This window comes from Gallinula chloropus (genome assembly GCF_964237585.1).
Source record: "Gallinula chloropus genome assembly, chromosome: 17".
Classification (NCBI taxonomy): Eukaryota; Metazoa; Chordata; class Aves; order Gruiformes; family Rallidae; genus Gallinula; species Gallinula chloropus.
In genome coordinates, this window is record NC_140102.1 from 15274103 (window position 1) to 15291203 (window position 17101).

Sequence of the window (17101 nt, forward strand, 5' to 3'; positions counted from 1 at the left end):
CACTGCTGCACATTTCCAGCCATTTGCATGCAAAATAGAAATCTTTGGGCCATTCAGATTAATTCTTGGAGGTTTTCCTTGGGAGGTCTGATCCTGAGAAGAAAAGCTTTAAATACACCCACTTGCAGCAGGTGAGTGCTACTGTCAGTGCTCTGGGAAATGAGGCAGTTAAGGACATTCAGAATAAATGTCAAGAAATTGCAAGGAGAGTCACCTGCTCATTATTTTTATAAGTTCTGGCTGAAAGAATGCTTCTGTAGGTAGCAAATGATAGTGCCGTGAGAAGCATAAATGTCATGTCTTTTCTCTTAATTCACACCAGGCAGAGGCATCTGCCTGTTACAAGCTTCTGATAATGAAGGGCATGTAGTGGTGACCCCCATACAGTAGAAGCAGGGCCCTGTTTAACATGCTCATGCTTCCCTAGTTGTTCATTACGACGCTCGCCGTGCCTGATGCAAACTCATCCATCCCATTATCTCTCTGCTTTCTGTTTGGGAATCACTTGAACAAGTTGAGAGCTTTGGTCTTGGAGGGGATGTGTTTACACTTGAAGCATCTGTGCATTTATTGTAAGTGGTGTTTGGGGCGGGAGGGTCGTGGCTTCAATCAGTGTGATCCAGCTGGACTCACCAAACAGGAGGAAAGAGCATCACATCTGCTCAGTTCCCTCTGTCCTGAAGATGGGGAGTTTGGAAAGATGTGGTATTGGTTTGCTCCGAGTATTACTGGCAAAGGAACCGTGCAGGGCCATTGCTGGGGTAATGAGGGAGTTGAGGGAGGAGAGGGGAACGAGGACCACGATGTCAGCTCAATGCTCATCCGGGCTGCAGACCTAACTGAGGGTCTGCAAGCTGTAAAGCAAAGCCAGACCATCTCACATACCTGCTCCTCAGGCAGGCAGCATGCCCTGCAGCTTCCAGAGCCTAGCCAGCAGTTCCTCTTCTGTCTGCCACCTTGCACTAGGTTTTTTGGGAACTCCTGGTATCCTCTGCCATTCACTAGTCTGGTCTCCATGCTTCAGGTCACCAAGTCCATGTATGCCCCTGGATTGCTTATGGACATGTTCCTTGAATGTTCAGAGCATAAAATTGCCCTTGCCCCAGGGTAGGTTGCAGGACTCTCATGGCAGGTCCCAGGTCGATATGGTGTTCCTGTGTCTGACCTGGGACAATGGAAGAGGCAAAGCAGAGCTGGTCAGGAAGGCAGAGGGTGGGGAAAGGAGGATGCTGTGATACTGAAAGACAGAGCTGGGGAGGTGGGAGGGCTGAGAAGAAAGAAGATGTATTCTCTCTGATACATCTGTTACCAGCTTGCCTAGAGTTCGGGTCTGTAGCCCAGGAGATGCTGGTGGAGATCATCACACAGATGAACACCTCAGAGAGCTGATCCCCACCTGCTCCCAAGCACAAGGAGAGGGCTTTCTTTGATCATGCTCACCCACTGCCTCAGAACCAGAGGAGGGAGAAGCAATGCAAGTGCTGCTTGCCCATGTGGAGAGGAACAAACATGCAGCCATGAGCACCGTGCAGCTGGGTCACAGACCTGGGGATTTCGTTCTGCTTTGAGCTCATGCCAACCCAATGTGGCTGCATCAGTTTCCTTCTGTATCAGCATCAGAGGGTGTTTGTCATTATTACTACACTTCCAAGATATGAGACTGAAAAGTTCAGCAGAAAAGAGACCCAGAGAGAAGTTTGAGTGTGAGCTGGACATGAGAGAAACAGAAAAGTTCTGCTAGCTCTGGAGATGAGAGTCATCTGGACTCACCACTATGTATTATGCCTGTACACAAAGTGCTTTGCAAGACACTGACCTGCTAGTTATGAGACCATCAATAAAGTTTTTCACCCAGAGCAATGGGATGCTTTTGAAAATGGCCCCAATCCCCTCTATGCTCTTCCCTTCCTCTCCTCTCCTCTCCTCTCCTCTCCTCTCCTCTCCTCTCCTCTCCTCTCCTCTCCTCTCCTCTCCTCTCCTCTCCTCTCCTCTCCTCTCCTCTCCTCTCCTCTCCTCTCCTCTCCTCTCCTCTCCTCTCCTCTCCTCTCCTCTCCTCTCCTCTCCTCTCCTCTCCTCTCCTCTCCTCTCCTCTCCTCTCCTCTCCTCTCCTCTCCTCTCCTCTCCTCTCCTCTCCTCTCCTCTCCTCTCCTCTCCTCTCCTCTCCTCTCCTCTCCTCTCCTCTCCTCTCCTCTCCTCTCCTCTCCTCTCCTCTCCTCTCCTCTCCCCTCCCCTCCCCTCCCCTCCCCTCTCCTCTCCTCTCTCTTCTCTGTGTTTTGAGGCTCCAGCCCATCCTCAGCCCAGCACAACAAGGCCCTGGTATCAGTGAATACCCCTTGGCATGTCTTTCATATAATGAAGCCAAGACTCTCCTGGAAGCTGGCTCACCTTTGCAAAACCCAAAGTGCCCTTGCAGCACGTAGCAGCACAGGCAGCTGTACGCCTTCCTCTGCAGTCATGCTCTAAAATCTTCCCTGGCTCAGGTTTAGGGACATGGGGGAGATGGGAAGTGTTTCCCTGCAAGGGCTGCTGGAGCTGGTACAGCGTGGGAGCCAACACCTTGCTGGTCACCACCAGAATGAAGTTCTCAATGCAAGCATGGCAACAAGTGAAGGATGAGAGGGTTCCCTCTATCTAGCCCCAGGACACTTATTCCCTGGTGCTTATGAAAGCAAAGCACAACCATCTGCCCTGCAGCAAGAGGCCAGTTCTACAGGGGAGAAGGGACAGAGGTTGAGATGCTATTTGCACAGGCTGCCACCCCCTCCCCTCATCCTTCAAACCTTTTGATTTGTTTTCTTCTCATTGTACAGCAACTGGGATCCCCAGTCCTGGGTGGTGATTAAAGCACCTGCAAAGCAGCCTGGTGGGTCTTTGGAAATCTCTGTGTGCATTTGTGCCTGCACATGAGGAGTGTTAACTTGGGGATCCACAAACACCCCTGGAGCCCCCCCTCCTGCTGCTGCAGGCAGGCAGCCTGGGTTTCAGACAGTGCCTCCTTGTTTCATTCCTCCTTTTGACAGCCATCTGTAAAGGCTGCCTTAGTCCTGGCTTTATGCTAATGGGCTGGTGCTGAGGAAGGAGGGGGAAGCACTCCCCCACCTTTTTGAAATAAAAACCTTGCTGTTCAGTCTTTCTCTGCTCTGCTGCTGGGTCTGGAGGTGGCTTAAGCTGTGAAATGGCACTGCAGCCATTGTGTCTGCTCTGGTTTCTGCTGGATCTTAGGCTGGACCCTTCCCCATCATACCTATGTGCCATCCAGTAGTGCAGTGAGCGATGTGAAATGCATCGGGTTTTGCCTTGTTCTGTCCCAAAGCTGAAGTGTGTGGAGCTTGGTATGTCAAGGAGGAAATGTCTGGACTTCCAAGCTACATGTGTGCTTCTCTGAGAAGGAGCAAAGCACTGACATGTGCCTTGTGCTTGGAACATAAAGCAGGACAGCCCATGCTGCTGCAGGTTGCAACACCTCTGGTAAATCCAAGAAAAGCTCCATTGTCCATCCAGTGCTCCTAATTCCATTGCATTTCTCAGCTGATCCTTCCCACTGTTGCCATGCTCTCTGCACTTTTCCTTTTGGATCTGAGACCCACTCCCTGCCCCTCTCCTGGAACTGGTTGTATGGAGCCTTGTGCAGGGAAAGGGCTCCTGGCTGCTTCAGTAGCTGTGTTGGAAGTCAGTCTCCCTGTGGCTGTCAGTGCACATGTGGTAGGGCCACTGATGGCTGCAGAAGGTGGCACTGCCAGCAGGAAAAGCATAGGGAACTGCTGGCAGTGGCCTGCTTGCACAACAACAGGTACATACATCCTTTTTCCTTTACCCCACGTTGCACTGCCAGATGGTTTTTTATAGAAAAGAAAGAGTTTGGGGGTTTAATTCTGTGCTCCTCAAAGTCTGTCCCACTCACAGCCCCTTTTGAGAGTGTTACAGCACACAACACAGAGTCTTGGCCACTGCCAAGAGAAACGTTGATTTTCCTTGCTGTGGACCCCCAGTTCCATCAGTTTTAGCTGAGGCTCAGGCTCACAAGCAGCTGTCTCCATGGGCAGGAAGCAGCAAGCTGCCCATCCACACTGCAAACGCTGCAGTTGGCAGCTCTGGGGCACTCTGGTCCCCAGGGGGTGGGGAAGCAAGAGGAAAGGCAACGTTTTCCCATGCCAGAAAGCTCCAGGGAAGAGACCCAAGGCCTCGCTGCCTCTTCCAAGCTGAAATGGCTTCTCTTGGAGAGAACAACAGAGCAGAAGCCAACAGGGTGTTTCCTCTTACTCCACCTCTGCATGGGGCTCCTTCTCTTGGAGCAGCAGAGACTCAAGGGAGCAATGTGTCATCGCCTGCATCTCTGCAATGTGGCCTGGAGGTGGGAAAACATGTTCTGTAGGTAGAAAAACTCCCACAGTGTCTTTTGTTCAGCAGAAAACATCAACAACTGCAGCTCTGCTGCCTCCTGACACAGGTGTCAGGCAGGTGTCTGCTTGCTTTTCAGACCTCTTACCGATTTAATAGCAAGGAAGATTGGCTGGTAGTTGCCCCCTTTGTCCACAAAAATGCCATCACACCCAAAAAACATGCACACCCCAACATTCAGACCTCCTTTCCAGCAACCAGGGCCTGATGCCACCAGGACACTGCAATGCTCACAGCAGGTTGGACGTGCTGTGGGGGCATGTATGGGTCAGCAGCCAGCCCCCCCTCCCCTGCCCTGTGGAGAAGGGGGGTTGTACCCCTCTGCCTTTGCCAGGCTTTTCCAGGAGTGCCTATATCTCTCAGGGGAGAGATGGGGAGCTCATCACAGCTCCAGCTCGGGCAGGGATCTGTGCACAGGCAGGCTGCTCTCCTGACTTCTCTCATCAGCACTAATCTCATGAAGGATGAAGCCCAGCTACAGCTTGTGTCCACCAATGAACAGAATAATCTTAAACCTCCCCCTCTGAACACACAATTCCTTTCCAAGCTCCCTAATTCACCCTCTGTGGCTGCTCCCACACTGTCCTAGTCCCAGCATTTACTGGTAACCCCCAGAACCCATCTGCCTGGGGCAGTATCAGTCCCAGACTTGATCCCTGACGACACATCCCAGGAAGCTACGGCTGAAAATTTAATCAAATCCCTGGCACCCTGCACCAGGCCAGAGCCTTCCTGACAGCACTCCAGTAGATGAAAATGTAACATTTGAATGAATGGCCCTTTAATTACGCTTTATCTGCCCTGCTCTTTTGCTTCCCGCTGCAGAAAGCCAAGTGAATGTTAATGGGAAGCAGCTCTGCAGGGCGGCTCACAACCTCACACCTGCTTGCTTTCATGCTGTTGGATGCCTGTGCAGAGTATTAATTAAGCAATTAAGGCAAAGGAGGTGTCTGCTGGTCTGCAGCCCTAGTGAAATGCTCCCTTCAAGGACTTGGGGCTCTCTTACAGCACCTGCCATTAGTGGCAATCCACCCTAAGCTCCTGGGACCGCTGCAAAAGGGCTGGCAAGGGTGGTTGTGTCTTAGTCAGGCAAATGCAGCGTTTGAGCTGCACAATGAAACTGTCTCTTTCAGGGATTTCATCTGCACAGAGGCTTGGCCTGACCTTTCCCTTTTTTTCCCTTTTTTTTTTTTATTTGGGCAGGGGGGTGGGGAGCCATCTCTGCTCTGAGAAAAGCACCACTGGAGCAGAATACAAAAGCTTTAGAAAAAGTGCCATAGCCAAACCTTTCTAAGACTCTTTTGTAATCTGCAGTTTGGGAACAAATGCTGCTGTACTCTCGCCCAGCTGAGCTGTCTTTGAGAGCCCTTGTCACACGAGCTGTCCTCAGGCCAGGCTGGCAATGGGGTGGTGTTGCATCTCTGCTGCTCCTGGAGAATATGGGAGATGCTGTGTTAGTCTGGGATTCCTCTCACCACCATTAAGTAGGGGAAGGAAATGGGGATAAGCCATCAACCAGGATCTGACCTGAGACCTTGGAGATTTCACTGTCTATTGTCCTTTTAGCCAAAGGTTAGAGATAAGATGAAAAAGTGCAAAGACCTTCAATAGGGATTTGTTAATTGATGGGGCAGGCAGTCTACAATGGCTAACCTGGAGCTCAGTATGCAGGATGGGAGGGATGGGTCCCCAGAAGCTCTCCAGGAACCCTTTCCAACCCTAGAAGCCTGTGTTTCTGCTCACTGAAGAACCCTCTCTCTTCTTACAGTGACCCCATGGACAATCCTGGGCACTGTAGAAAAGAAGTAAATCGACAAGATACCTGAAAGATACCTGTTCATTACTAATTAACTTAATCCCAGGGAGAAGCATGTCTAGGGAAGAGAATTTCTGCTATCCAGCTGCAGACAGCCTGACAGAAGTGGAATCTAGGGATACAGCTGGGCATCTCCAAAAACTTTATGATGTTTGTCATGCAAATAGGGAAAAGAACTTGGAGGAGTCAGGAGTGTAAAAACCAGGAACAGTGGCCTAGAAAATATCTCCTGCCAGGTTAAGAAACTAATTTACAGCCACATCTTGCCTTCCAAATGAGGAGTGCTAGTAGACATGTTCTGTAAGTCTGTTGAAGAGCAGTGACCAGCATCACAGCCTTTAGGAGGGAAATTAAAACCTGCAGCCAGTCTGCTTGGACCAAGGGATTGTCCCTTTTTAGGTGAACTCTTGTTCACCTTTCAGCTTGTCCAAAGTTTCTTTGGCTTTTGCACATCCTGTCCTCTCCTCCTTGCCTGAGCTTCTCAGAAATGACATCAATTACCTGGGCTCCAAATGGCTGATGTGAGCAAGCAACTGGCTACACCGTGGTCATGGACTAATCAATTTATGTTGCTAGGGACCTTTGGAGGTCTCTACATAACTTTTATGCTTCAATCAGGGCTAAGACAAAACTGGCACCAGCTTTTGCAATGCCTCACCCAGCTGTGTTTTGAACATTTCTAGGCATGGGGATTGTCCCCACTTCTCTGTTCCTCAAGGTGAAGAATATTTTCCTTGTGTTCTGTGGAAATTTTCCCAGTTGCAACTCATGACCTTTCCCTCTTAATCCTCAGTGTGCACCTCTGGGAAGAGCTTGGCTCCATCGTCTCCATAGCCCCCCCTTTTAGAACTGTTTTCAGGGCATTTCTGCATTTTATCAAGGCCACTCCAGTTTTGATTATGCCATTCATTCCAGCCAGGCATTATTACAGGGCTGGAAACATCCTCTCAATTCTGTCTTGCACATCAGGAATCAAAACTCAAAAGAGGATCAGTCTCAGGACAGGTCTATCTGAACAACCCTCCTGGTTTGACAAAGCTTGTTAGGTCTCTGAGAACAGCCCTTCACCTACTTGCACCCCCATCCTCTTAAGAAATCTAGAGTATATTTCCTTAGTTTGCTCCATGAACATCCTGTTGCACTGTGTTAAAAGCCTTAAAGTCAATATATTTCACATCTATTGCTTCTCTTTATCCACTGGGCCAGTTACTGTCAGAAAAATTGGTCTGATTTGAAATTATTTGTTTCTGACAAATCCCACATGGTTCTTTTTCATCACCTAGAGATAGCAAATGTACTTATAAACTGAAGGATTTGTACTTTGCTCTTTCTTCTTTCTGGTATCAAAGCTGGGCTGAGCCAGTGATGCCATTTACCCCCTCTTACTGCCATCTTCATGGTGTCCTTCTTTATTCCCCCCCCACCTCCCTGATATGAATTCTGGAAGATATGGCTCAGATCAGAGATGAAAGCACCTGGTACAAGCTTCTCTAGGCCCTGTCACCTTCTACGTGTCTTCCTTCACTGTCCTGGGGGCAAAAGATAGCCTGGACAGCCTGAAGCTCCTATCTTCTTCTTCATCTCCTCTTCTGAAACTGGCTGTGACAGCAGGCTTTTTACAGTTGTTGGGGACCTCCTCTGATCTCTTTCATCTTTTAAAGAAGGCAGAGAATGGCCTGACATCACCATTATCTGGCTCTCTAACCACCCTAGATACATCCTGCCTTGTCCCACAGGCTGAGGTGGGTTCAGATTTCTCAAGAGATTCCTCACTTGATCCTTCTCCACTACTGACAGTTGTTCTCCTTCTGAAAACCCTTCTTTAAGGGAGACCTTGTCAATGGAAGCAGATGCAAAGGAAGCATTGATTTCCTCAGCTTCACATGCATCTCCTATCACTATATTACCCAGCCCATTCAACAGTGTGCTCACGCCCTCCCCCCTTGTTTATTCCTTCCCTCTTAGTGGTAACACTTGACCTCCCTTGGCTTTTCATTTTGAGATGAGCTTTGACTTTCCTACCACCCCACCTGCATGCTGGCACAATGCTTCTGTGCTCCTCCTTTGTAGCTTTTCCCATCCCTTCTACCTTCTCTACCTTTTAGAGGTATCCATGGGATCCCACCTACCAGTTCCCAAAAAAAAACCCCAAAAGCCTGCTCTCCTCTGGAGATCATTCCTGTCTTGTGGGAGGAGACCTCCCCTGTCTTCAGTCAGCTCTTCCTTGTTTGTGTAGCACATCTGGGAGGGCTTTATATCTGTTTTGTGCTCCAAGATGTTGTGTTAAGAAATGGTCCCAGGTGTTTATGTCCTGTTCCATTGCCCTGCCAGCAGGTATGAGAAAGACAAGAGTCTCTGAAAAGAGCAGGAATATGAAATAGGGAGACATTTGTGAGTTGTTCAAAGGAGATGTTGTCTACTCCTTCACCCTACAGTGGCCTGTAGCACACTCCCACCACAGTCACCCTGTGTGGCCTCTCCTCTGAGCTTGACAAGCAAAGTCTCACTCACCCTGTCACCCCTTCCATAGCAGAAGTTCTATCCTCAAATAAAGCACATTCCCCTCTTCTTCTCTGCCTCTCTTCCCTGAACTGCTTGTATCTGCCCACTGCAGCAAGCTTTCCCACAATTATTCCAGAAATATCACAGTTTGATGTTCACTTTGTGTTTCCAAAGTGTTTGCATTATAAGGGTCCCCTTTGACCCTACACCACACTTCTCAGAGGCTTCAAGCACTTTCTCATGCCCATCACCTTGTCACAGTGGTTTACCACCTCAGCCTCTGTTCTCTTGCTCAACTGCCAGCTGTCACCACCATCCCACAGCACACCCAGTTTAAACCCCTCCTCACCAGCTTGGTAAGCCTGTTGGTAAAAAGGTTCTTGCCCCACTTTGTCAGGTAGATCCCCTCCTTGCCCAGCCTTCCTTTCTCACCACAGAAGAACAGGTGTCATGTGAGTCAAAGCACTGCCTATGACACCAACCGATTCACTGTCTGAGTCCTGTCCTACCCAAGTCTTTCTGGTTTCCCTTTCCAGACTGAGGATAACAACATGTGGTCTTCTACATCCTTCTCTCTCACCCATGCAGTCCTACAGATATGCCTCTTTTCATACTGGTATCCCTTGGCAGCCACATTGTGTCCCTACCCATTTGAAACAGGGCATAACAGTCTGAAGGCAAATAAAGTCTCAGCAGCATCTCCAGAACATCCAAGACTGAGGTCACTGGCAGTCTACAAACCTCTTGTATTGAAGCTCAGGCCACCAGATGTGTGCCTCCACCCTGAAAAGAAGGAGACCTGTGATGACCAGCATCAAGTGGAGGGGAAGGGGAGGGAAAGGGAAAGGGAAAGGGAAAGGGAAAGGGAAAGGGAAAGGGAAAGGGAAAGGGAAAGGGAAAGGGAAAGGGAAAGGGAAAGGGGAGGGAAAGGGGAGGGAAAGGGGAGGGAAAGGGAAGGGGAGGGGAGGGGAGGGGAGGGGAGGGGAGGGAAGGGAAGGGAAGGGAAGGGAAGGGAAGGGAAGGGAAGGGAAGGGAAGGGAAGGGAAGGGAAGGGAAGGGAAGGGAAGGGAAGGGAAGGGAAGGGAAGGGAAGGGAAGGGAAGGGAAGGGAAGGGAAGGGAAGGGAAGGGAAGGGAAGGGAAGGGAAGGGAAGGGAAGGGAAGGGAAGGGAAGGGAAGGGAAGGGAAGGGAAGGGAAGGGAAGGGAAGGGAAGGGAAGGGAAGGGAAGGGAAGGGCCCCAAAACAAACCTGCTGGAAGGTACAAAAACAAAACTAAAAAACTTAAAAAGCTGCTGCCCCCTCCCCAACAGTCTCAAAAAGAAGTCCTGTCTAAATAATCAGGCAGTAGTTTTTTCCCCTTGCCCTGTGCCAGCATATTGCTCTTGAGTACCCTCAGGTTCTTCACCCAAAGAATAGCCAGTTCTGTAGGTAACACTGGGAGCCAGAAAGGCTTGCACAGGTCTGTGGTGTGCAGGGGGATGTGCCAGTACAAATAAAAAGGTCAACATCCAGCACACCAAGTCCTGCTTTTCTATACCCTGTGCTGCCAGCTGAGACTTGCAGCATCGGGGTGCGGTGCTAGACTGGTCTTCAGGGTACCATGTGGGGTGGAAGTGTCTGTGCTGGATGTGGCTCCTCCTTATTTGCCTGATCAGCTGCAAGATAAGGAGGTGAAGGGAAAGTTGTTTCTGTCCTCACTGAAGCAACACATTTCTCAAGCAGAATTATTGTCTGTATGTCTGTATGTAATGTCTATCAGTGTTTATGCATTGTCTACATCTGTACCTATACGGCCTCTAAGACACTGACTTGAGCTGTGATATAAATTGCCAAGTCTTTAATGCACACATTGATCTGGAGAGCCTTTACCTCTTCCTGCATTGCTGTGGTGTGCAGGGGGGGACCTGTCTGCATGAACCATGACCTGCTGGTGCCCGGAGGAGCACCCACTGCAGATTCAGCTCCTCTTTAATCAGTGTTTCCTATGCAAATGCATCCTTCAGCTGGTGAGAGGCTGACCATTGCCCATCCATCACAGCTGCCTCTGTGTAAAGGAGTAAGATTTAGGTGTTTTTAAGCTCTCAGTTTTCCAGCACAGCTTGCCAGAAGACCCCAGTCTGAGAGGTTCCACTCTGGAGAGCAGCCCTGCACTGGGTTGGCAGCACCTTGAAAGTCAGACAGTCTATCTGATGTGGGGATTTTCTTCTCCCAGAGGAATGGGAATCTGCAGCACCTGGGAAATGTTCCCAGCTGGGTGACGTAGAAGATGAATAAAAGTGACTTTAATCCATCAAAGCAGGGATCAAACCTCGATGACACACTGCTTCAGAGCTGCAAACCAGGAAACAAATATGTGCATAAACGCTGGCATTTACTGAAGAGCCTTTTCTTTAAGGTCTCTTCTCTAGCAACTAACTGGGGAGAGATTGTGGAGTTGATCCAGACCAGGATGAGTCAGACCCGCTCCCAGGGAATGCGCATGCCTTGCAGTGGGTCATCTCTCTGGATGGGAGCCCTGAAGCCTTGCTGGGTGCCCTTGTTAATACCTCGGGCAAGCAGGAGTCTTTGATGACAGCAGCAGCCTCTCTCCTCTCCCCTGGCCTGTTTATTCCTTGAGGACATGCAAAGAGAACTGGACACTGGGGATCATCAGCACTCGTGGATTTATCACTGAACATGGAGCAGTTGATCTCATTTTCCTTCAGAAAAAAAATATCAATTATCTCATTGAGCAAATCTGTCTTGCATGGGGCTGAAGAAGGGCATGATTAAATGACATCATTTGGGTTGGTGAGCACTCTGTAAGACACTGGACTTAGGCACTGCACACACATGATATAAGGGGAATGAGGAGGAAATTCCCTGCCCTGCTTCTCTGGGGCAGAGAAACACAGAGCATCACAGCAGCATTACCAGCATGGTGAGAAAATTAACTGTCAGTGGAAACAAGAGAAGGACAAATGACAAGTGTGAATTTGATGTTATTCACTGTGCAAATATTTGAACTTGCTGAAATTCATCAAGCTTTGGGTATCTGTGATTATTTTGGCTGTTCCCAAGCACCTTCCCAGCCCAAGCCCTACATCACAGCAATGAAGCCAGAACAGATTGCCATGTTTTGCCATCACAGGCAAAGAAGACAGTTCCCTCTGCAAGGACAGCTATGGCCCCAGAATGTAGGTAGGATCAGGTCCTTCTGACATCCCTGTGAGTGTTTCAGATCACAGGATCACAAGGTTGGAAAAGACCTTTAAGATCATCAAGTCCAAGCATTCCTGTCCTGTACTGAACCAGATCCCTGAGCACCTCATCTACCCTTTTTTTAAACACATCCAGGGGTGGGGACTCAACCACCTCCCAGGGCATACCTTTCCATGATGGGAATTTCCCATCTGTACTGACTTGCTGAGGCAGCATCTCCAATCATGAGGAGTGGCTGAGGGAGCTGGGGATGTTCAGCCTGCCATCTCCTGTCCCCTGGCTGAAGAGACCATCACCCACCTCTCTGCACCCTCTTGGCAGGGCAGGGGAGGTGGTGATAAGGTCTCCCCTCAGCCTCCTTTTCTCCAGGCTGAACATCCCCAGCTCCCTCAGCCACTCCTCATGATTGGAGATGCTGCTCAGCAAGTCAGTACAGTGGACATTCCCATCATGGAAAGGTATGCCCTGGGATTTTTGGTGGGGAGCAGAAAGAGACCCCTGTCTCACAGGAAGCATCATTAATCCCACGAGTGAAGCATTTACAGCTAAACTAATTCACGACTTTCCAAGTCAAAGTCAGTAGTGTTCTTAAGAGCATCCCCATCCCTACTTCACCAACCTGAAAAGGTTGACCAGGGTTGGCAGCTCAGATGATTCAGTCCTCAGAGAGCTGTTATTTTTCTTACAGTCCCAGCTGCAAGAGTCTGGGGATTACATGAGACACTCGGTCTTGAATGAAAATCATATCAGAGCCAAACTTGTGACTGCAGAGAAAAGCTGGAAACATGATTCCTAACAGCTCCAAAAAATAGAAGGCAAATAAGCAGAGCTGGAGTTTATTAATTTTTAAAATCTCATTATTTTTGGACAGCATAATGTTTTCTGAGACCTGAATCGAGTGTTTTGAACGCCGGGAGTTGGGGAGGGAGCTGTGGAGTGTCTCAGTGCTCTGCTGCCCACATTCATTGCAATCAGATAATGAGCTATAGACAGGCTTGTCTCAAAGCCACTGTCCACAGTGTCTGTTCCCTGACAGTTTCTAGTGTGTTGCTGGGGCATATTCTCTTTTCAGTGTGATGGTGTGCTTGATCTCCAAGAAGAGGTTGTGGAAGGAGTTGAATCAAGAAGCGTGGCACCTCAGTGTCCCAGAAGCTGCAATGATGTCTTGGAAAAACCAGCCTCTTAGCCTGGTTCACTTAGTGACCAGTTGTGCCATCCCCCAACTCCCCCTCCTCATGGAGGAATGGTTGAGGAGAGGAGCTGACCCCATCCTGGGACAGCCACGGTGTGAGCTGTAGGGCTGAGAGCTGTGTGGAGGTAGATTCCCCATCTGTGACTTGTTTATGAGGACACGTGGTGGGCTTCCTCCTGCTGCCCTCCATGCTGTCTGCCAGCTCTGCTTGCCAGGCTGCAGACAAACACTGCCAGGATCTGAAGCAGACCACGAGCAGCTCAAAGGAGCACCTGCAGCCTGTTCACTGCAGCATGGAGGAAAGGAAGTGCATCCCTTCACTCACCTCAGCCACAGCATCCCTGGGAGCTCTTGAGCTAGCAGAGCTCCTGGGTAGATGTCCTCAGGTGACAGCAATGAGTCATATGACTTGGAGATCACCATGCTAACATGAAATGAGCTTATTCTGCAACCTCCTCTCTGGAAGTCCTGCCCTGCTATGAGCAAGCAGAAAGATGAGGGGCCTCTTCAGAAGGATCTGCCCACAAGGCTGGTGGTCTGAGCTATCCCATGTCCTGCTGGAGCCTGCTTCTCCCTGGTGGGACAGGGTGCTGTGCTGGAGAGGATTATTTAGGATACAAAGTACATGCCTTTATCAGACAGTCTTTCTAGTACATCAAAGGGAGGGGTGAACAGGCTTCAGTGAGGAGGGAAAATGAACTGGAGATTACAACCTAAGGGAACTGGAGCATTGTACAGTTCAAAGAAAGGGTGTGAAGTGATCATTAACCCTATGAGCAGGGATCCAAACCAGATTTATGGGGAATTCCAGGGAGGAAGGTGTGGAGAGGGGAAAGCAGAGAAAGGTGCACACGTGTTTCACACCTGCATCTGTCTGGTGCAACCAAGGGGAGCATCGGGCCCTGCCCACTGATCCTGCACTGGTCAGGAAAACGGGCTCAGCAGCATCCAGTCCTGATCTGGTGCTGGTCACCCCAGTCCTGGCCTCAGCCTGTGCCTGCAGGGAGCCCACAGCATCATGGGGGTTTGTAATGCCAGTGAAATAGTTGCTTTGTGTGACCCCAGGCTGAAAAGCATTGCTGCATTTGGGGCAGGAAATTTCACATAGTAACATGCATTTGTGTCTGTGTCTCTCTGATCAGGATGGCAGCACAGCCCAACAAATATTTTTGTCATTCCTAGTAGAAAGCCATGACCTGACAGTGTGGAGTCTTAGGACTGGTCTGGTCCTGCCTTGGCTTGAGCTGTTTTTAGCTTCTTTTAACAACTGCCTAGCAATTAAGGAATTGCTACTGTTTTAACTCAAGTCTGTGCACACCACGTGTGTTAATGGCACAAGAAATCCAAAGCAGCCCTGAGGAAAAGGACTTGGGAGTGGATGAGAAGCTGGACATGAGCTCTGGTGGCCATGCTTCTGGGGATGCAGCCCAGGATGGGGTTGGCCTTCTGTGCTCCAGAAGCATGGTCAGCAGATTGAGAGAGGGGATTCTGCCCCTCTGCTCTGCTCTGGGGACACCTCACCTGGAATCCTGGTTGCAGCTCTGGAGCCCTCAGCACAGGAAGGACACAGACTTATTGGAGCGGGTCCAGAGGAGGCCACAAAAATGACCGAAGGGCTGGAGCAGCTCTCCTGTGAAGACAGGCTGAGAGAGTTGGGGTTGTTCAGCTTGGAGAAGAGAAGGCTCCAGGGGGACCTTATAGCAGCCATCCAATACCTGAGAGGTGCCTACAGGAAAGCTGGGGAAGAACTGTTCCCGAGGGCAGGGAGTGACAGGATGAGGGGGGATGGGTTTAAGCTGGAAAAGGGGAGATTTAGGTTGGATATTAGGAAGAAATTCTTCCCTCTGAGGGTGGTGGGTCACTGGAACAGGTTGCCCAGAGAGGTGGTGGAGGCTCCATCCCTGGAGACATTCAAGGTCAGGCTTGATGGGGCTCTGAGTGACCTGCTCTAGTTAAAGGTGTCCCTGCTCACTGCAGGGTGGTGGGACTGGATGGGCTTTAAAGGTCCCTTCTAACCCAACACATGCTGTGATTCTATGTTAAGCAGGGCTGTGGGGGGCTACTGTGCAGATTTCAAACTTCAGCTGGAAATTGATGAGGAGAGGGCATGAAGGGTAACACTGGGGTCTTCCGAGCCAGGGAAGAAGAAACCCCACTATGAACACCAGACTTCTCTCAGCAAAGGACTGGGGATGCTGGCATCTCTCTGTGACTCCCCACCACCTCTCTGCCTAAAGAAGCCTGGCACTCTAGGCCAGGTCTAAGTACACATAGACCCAGAGAGATATTGAAATGATGAGCTCAGAGCCAGAGAAAAGGACAGACATTGGGATTTTTTTGTATAACAGTTCTGGTTACATTACTAAATAGGCTTTTCTGCATTAATTTATATAACTTGGACTATTAGACTGATAAAATATTAACCAGACTTAGCTCCATACATGTGGTGCCTTCCCTTTGGCCCATAATGAGACTTTCAGCATAGCCTGGAGGAGGCAGGCAGACCCTTGAACCCTGGGAGAGTTATGGGATTTGTCCCCATTCTCCAGCCACCAGGACTCAGTCCTAGCATCTCCCAAGCTGTCCTGGTGCAAGTAGGTGTCCTGGGTGCTGCCTCTCCTGCTACACACTTTGAATAATTCAACCCTGTGGGTTTTTTACATACTCATCAATGTTGTATTGGCAATTCACAGCCTGCTGCATCTTGTCTGCTATTGACTAAGACAATATTGCAGAACTGCCAGGAACAACCCCAACCTGACCAGCATTCCTGCTCCTGCTTAGGCAGTGGCTATGATCACCATCTGCTGAATGAGCTTGGCAGTCAGCAGATGGTTTCAGATTAGTCTCAACCATTTTTTGCATTTAGTTTCCCTGGGTCATTCCAGACTCACATTTCTGGAAGTGAACTGGTCCAGCCTGGACAGGAGAGTCCTTTGTGCTGAGTCCACAAGCAACCAGCTGTGTGCTTGAATTCATCAGCCAAGATAAGTGTGACTGGTTGCCCCAGTAAATATATGAGCTGTACCCATGATACTCACCTCTCCCAGGAGCTCCCATGTCTCCTCCTGGGCACCACAGTAGCTTGAAGCTTTGGCTGCAAGGGCTAAGTTTTCATCACCTCTGCTCAGCACAATTTGCCAACATGCTTGGGAAAATTCCTCCCTCAGCACACCCCTTGCCCCTTCCCCACTCAACCCACAGCATGAGCAGGGAACAGGGTCAGCTCACTCATTTTTCAGCTCTCCATGCTCCAGCCAAACTCCTCCCCATTCCTCTCTGCCAATTCTAGAGTAACTTGGCTCTGAGTGATTGATCTGGGTCCCGTGCCGAGGGCTGGCAGCAGAGCCCAGGCTGCAGCTGGTAGTGGGGGAAAGTTGTTGCCTCAAGCCAACGAGGTCATGAATGAAGCACTGTTTTCCTTGAAACATCCTGAGGCTGCTGCTTATGGAGCATGGAAACACCGGTGTTTGCAGGGCAGGCACATGGTTCACTGTGTGCATGAACCCCCTTTTTCTGCAGCAGGTGCTGGAAATACTTCAGTAGGGAATCATGGCTCCACTGGAAAGCTGGGGGTGGATCACAGCATCTCCTCTTTCAGTACCACCATCCCACAGTCCAATTCTCAGCACAGTCCGTTGGGGAAGGATGCACATGAGGTGTGCAACCCTGTGCAACCTGCCTGAGGTGATCCTGCTTTAGCAGGGGGTTGGACTGGATGATCCCCAGAGGTCCCTGCAAACCCCCACCAGTCTGTGAATCTGTGAATGACACACACCATTGGGGTGGGGGTCTGGAGCAGAGTCATGATCTCTTTGCCCAGAGGGTTAAATCATAGCGTGGTCCTGATGGGTGTCTGACCTTCACCTCCTACAAGTGACACACAGCAGCAAACCCCACCTTCCTCGAGACCCACAGCAATGAGTATTGACCTTCCCATCCCATGCCCTTCCCAAGTACCAAACCACCTTCCACCCTAGTGCCCAGGGCACC